The following is a 5,545-nucleotide window of genomic DNA, read 5'->3' as shown; positions in this document are numbered from 1 at the left end:
AGTGCCAATCAATGCGTTCTTTACTCAATCCCAAGAGGATTCTAATGTAAACAGTCCACCTAATGTATGCTTTATGGCTAGTGGTGCGACTACAAACTCAAATGCTCATGCATCAAGCTTGCCTAAGGTTAATCTGCAAGAAGCTGAACAACAGTTTGCTTTTGTGTGTGCATTCATGACTTCTTATGAACAGCTGGTTGGAAGCAAGATCGCTACGAGCGATCTCACAGATGAAGATTATGATCAAATCGACCCGGACGATCTTGAGCTAATGGATTTAAAATGGAATATGGCTATGATCGTTCGTAAAGTCAAAAGGTTTATGCAACGAACGGGAAAAGATCTTCCTACGTTAAACAAAAGGGTCGAGTTTGATAAGCTGAAGGTAAAATGTTATAATTGCGGGGAATTTGGTCATTTTGCCAAAGAATGTGACAAGCCGAGGAAAGAGCATTCTGGCTCACGCAATTCTAAACGTTCTTTAGGAAAGAATTCATCTGGTGGGGATAAGAGTAAATCTGCTGTATCTGGTGATCAAGACAAATCTTTTGATACTCAAGCTTTAGTGGTCACTGAAGTAGTTGATTGGTCTCAACGTTTGTTGGGAAATCAAGCAAACATGGCTATTGTTGAATCAGTGGAGAAAATTGAAGATGCTAGCAGTGATAACTTATTGGAGGGAAGTAATTTGTCTGACTCTGAGACTGACACTGATCAAAGTCTGTCATCTCAAACTGAATCAATCTCTGTGAAAGCTGAATCTTATGCTTGTATGGCTAAGATTGATGAGGTATGTTTCCAATCTCAATCAAATGTGAATGATTGTGCTGAATGTGCTGTATTAAAAGCCAAACTTGAAACAACATTAACTCAGAACAATACACTCACAAAAGATCACTTTATAATCAAAGAAAGCTACAAATAGAAGACAAAATTGCTAGAGCAATCAACTCTGAAAATTCAAAAATTGTCTGAAAGCAATCATGATTTTAAAACTAAAGTTCATTGTTAAATTATTGAAGTTGATCAACATTTGAAGGAGATTCTTCGACTCCAAACCTGTATTTCCAATCCAGAAAACGAAATAATGGAATTGAATAATAAGCTTGGAAAATTTAGAGATTCTTCATTTCTTTTGAATGAAATAATTGAGGTTAATCATTCACATAAGAAACATGGAAAAGCAGGTTTGGGTTACGTCGAAATTCCACCTCCTTTTAAACATGATTACAGTAGAATTCCCGATGTGGAAAAAGTTTCAAATATGTCTACTGATAAATCTGAAAGTGTTGATACAACTTTTCCTGCTCGTGAACCAATTCATATCGAAAGTAAAAAGGTTTTCACCAAAAACGAATTGGATGGTTCAATCGAGGTGTTGTCTGAACCAGATGTGATTGTCAAAAACAAAGATATTCCAATTGACAATCATATTCTGTGTGAACCCGAAGATTTTGAACAAGCTGTGTATGGTTCAAAGACTTCGGGTGTTTCTTCAAACACAACAAAAGTTCCTAAAGTAATTCCTAAGGAAAAATCTAATGTATCTCAATCAGACAAGCCTTCGGTGTCTGATGAGGAGTTGATGCGATTCGTTAATCCTCAACTGAAATCATCGAATGGAAAAGTATTTAAATTAAAGGGTTTGTCAAAAGTTTTTTCTGACAAAGAAGTTCCTTTGGATCTTCTTAAACCTGAAATGATTGAAAGTGTATTTCAGGATGACACTTCACAAATGACTGAACTTGAACAAAAATTTTATCAATCAAAAATTGTTAATGTTCAAGAAAAACCAAAAACTAATGTTTTTAAACCTATCACGTTCATAAAATCATCAGGTTTGGAAAATTCTTCGAATTTAACAAATCTTGAATTCTATAAGAAAATAAAGGGTTTAAAACACGAAACACCAAAGAAAGTTACAATTGAGAAACCCAAAGATGATACTCATAAATCTTTGCTATCAAAGACTACATGTACTTTGCCACAAAACACTTTGGATTCTCGATTATGTTTCAAATGTGGTGACCTGGTCATGTTTCCAAAAAGTGCAAAGCAAAGATTGATGATATCAATGACTCATCAACTCGAAAGAATCATTCATTATCAAATTTAAAAGAAAATCGAGTTGATGAGTTTGTGATAATGTATTCTCATACCAATCCGAGAAAATTTGTGTGGGTTGATTCAATTAATGTATCGAGCAAATGTGTTGACCGTGCTCAACCCAACTGTTCAAACACTGATCCGGGAAGAATAAGTGATGGATAATTAAAGAAGAAAAACAAGAAACCAGTCACTTATTCCCAAGTACCGAATACGAGTGTTAAATTATCATGTTCTCCGAAAGTATCAAAGGGAGAGCCCAAGACTGAGGCTTGGGCTGCCTTTTTGAACTAATCATTTTACTTGTTTGTGCCGGGTACATCTTGATCCGTGTCTATTCACAAATGGATATTGGATAATGGATGTTCTCGGCATATCACCAGCAACCTAGATCTTCTGAATAATATCAAAGATATTCAAGGGGGTTATGTTGCGTTTGTTGGTAACCAAGGAGGAATGATTATGAAAGAGGGAGAAGTTTCAAATGGAAAAGTAACATTTGAAAAGGATAATTATTGTGAGAAGGTGGATCATAATCTGTTGAGCGTGTCACAGATTTGTGATAAGAAATTTACCACCATATTCACCGACAAGGAATGTGTTATTCTTCAACCGGGATACACAATTCCTGAAGACATAGTTGTCATACGATCACCTCGATCAAATGATATTTATGTACTTGACATGAGTTATGATGTACAAGTTTCTCCCTTAGCTACTTGCTTCGTTTCCAAAGCAACTGAGAAAGATTCTATTCTTGGCATAGACGCATGGGACACATCCACTTACGAAAGATGAACTTTCTATTGTCAAATGATTTAGTGAATGGTGTGTCACTCAAGAATTTCAAGTTCAACGATCATTTCGTCGCGTGCAAGAAGGGGAAACAAAAGAAGAAATCACATCCAAGAAAGTCACTAAACACTATTGTTACTCCTCTGGAACGCCTTCATATGGATCTCTTTGGTTTGGTGAATCATGCTAGCATTGCTGGAGATTTTTATTGTTTAGTAGTAACGGATGATTTTTCACGATACTTGTGGGTGCTATTTATGGGATCGAAGGATTAGACTCCTGTCTTAATTCATAATTTTATCACGAAGATCGAATAACTTTATAAACTGAAAGTGAGACGAATTCGTAGTGATAACGGAACTGAAGTTAGGAATAATGTATTGGATTTCTTCTGTATTCAGAAAGGAATTCATCGGGAATTCAGTGCCCCTTATGTTCCTCAACAAAACGGTGTGTCTGAAAGGAAAAATCGTACGCTGATTGAAGCTGCACGTACAATGCTTGCTGATTCAAAGCAACCTGTTCAATTCTGGAATGAAGCTGTAAATACGGCATGTTATACACTGAATCGCGTACTAACGGTAAAGAAGCTCAAGAAGACAAGTTACGAGCTTCTGAATAATCATAAGCCAAACTTAAAATATTTGGAGCCATTCGGGTGTCCATGTACTGTTTTGAAGAAAGATTTTGGAAAGTTCGATAAGAAAGCTTTTGAGGGTCATTTCTTGGGATACAACTCTCCGAAGAAGAGGATTTTCAATATTTCTTCAGGTTTCGTGGAAGAATGGTATCATGTTGCTTGTCAAAGTTATACGACTCCACCAATTGGTACTGGTCCCGATTGGATGTTTGATTACAATTACTTATTTAATTCGTTTACATCAACGGTCGATGAAGTACCTGATGATGTCATTAGATCTTACTTGGAAGATCAGTGTCTTCCGAATCCAAGGTTTTCTTCAGTTGATGTAAATGACTCTCCTAATGTATCAGAAACGCCGAATGATGTTTCTGATTCTTCTGATGATGCTGACTATGTGGATTCATCATCTGTAATGGTAGATGAAGCTCAAGAAACTACCGAGCCAATTCTAATCAATGAAGTTTCAACAACTATCTCTGTAGACACAGCGGAGGAGAATATCACCAATTTGAGGGATAATGTATCTGTTCCTACAAATCCTTCTTTAAGGATTCATTCACAGCATCCACAGGATCAGATAATTGGTGATGTGAACGACGGGGTTCGTACAAGGCACCAATTGGCTAATGTATGTAATGATCAAGCTGATTTTAATGTATCTCCTACTGAGGATTCGATAGTTTGTGCTTATGCGGATTTTCACTCTTCGGGTATTCTCAGTATCGCACATACACCTGCTTCCTATCACATATAGAACCGACAAGTGTCGCAATGGCACTCAAGGAACCATCTTGGGTTGAAGCTATGCAGGAGGAGCTGCAACAGTTTATAAGACTGGGTGTATGGGACTTAATCGATAAACCCGATCGTGTAAAAAAGGCGATTCCAACTAAATGAGTTTTTAAGTGCAAAAAGGACGACCGCGGGGTAATCGTGAGAAACAAAGCACGATTGGTTGTACTTGGATATAATCAACAAGAAGGCATAGATTACACTGAAGTATATGCTCCGGTAGCACGACTGGAGGCTATACGAATTTTTCTTGCCTATGCAGCCTACAAAAATTTTAAGGTTTATCAAATGGACGTGAAATCGGTGTTCTTAAATGGAGCTATTCATGAGGAAGTGTATGTGAAGCAGCCTCCTGGCTTCGAGGATCCAGACTTTCCTAAGCATGTTTACCGATTAAACAAGGCTCTTTATGGTTTACATCAGGCCTCGAGAGCCTGGTACAGCACGTTGGCTGACCATCTGATTGAAAGTGGGTTCAAGAGGGTAACTGTGGATTGTACTTTATTCTACAAGAACGTGGGTGATGATCTGCTCCCCGTCCAAATATATTTGGATGATATCATTTTCGGTTCGACAAATGACAGCTTATGCAAAGAATTTGAGAAGACGATGCAGACAAAGTTTGAGATGAGTTTGATGGGAGAGTTGAGTTTCTTTCTGGGTTTGCAAGTTCACCAGTCTTACACCGGGATCTTTATCAATCAGGCGAAATGTGTGAACGATGTCTTGAGCCGATTCAAGATATTCGATTGCAAAATTCCCTCAACACCTCTTCCCGTGGGTCACAATTTATCACCGGATGAATTGGAGGATACCGTAGATCCAACCCTATATCGAGCTATCTCGGATCACTTATGTATTTGACTGCATCTCGACCTGATATCATGTTTGCTGTTTGTTTATGTGCTAGGTACCAATCGAGTCCCCGAGTGACTCACCTGGCGGCAGTAAAGCGCATCCTACATTATCTGAGGGGAAATACTGACATCGGGTTATGGTACCCCAAGGACGATATGTTCGATCTCACCGCCTTTACTAATTCGGACTATGGAGGATGCAAGATCAACTTCAAATCTACATCAGCAGGATGTCAATTCTTAGGAAACTGGCTTCTTTCCTGGCAGTGTAAGAAGCAGACAACGGTCTCAACTTCAATAGCCGAAGCGGAGTATGTGGCGGCCTCGAGTTGCTGCTCATAGGTTCTCTGGA

Source organism: Bidens hawaiensis, unplaced genomic scaffold (assembly GCF_021521415.1).
Source record: "Bidens hawaiensis isolate Kalapana, Puna unplaced genomic scaffold, B.hawaiensis_p1.1 tig00032034_1, whole genome shotgun sequence".
Classification (NCBI taxonomy): Eukaryota; Viridiplantae; Streptophyta; class Magnoliopsida; order Asterales; family Asteraceae; genus Bidens; species Bidens hawaiensis.
Note: the sequence above shows the minus strand (reverse complement) of the source record.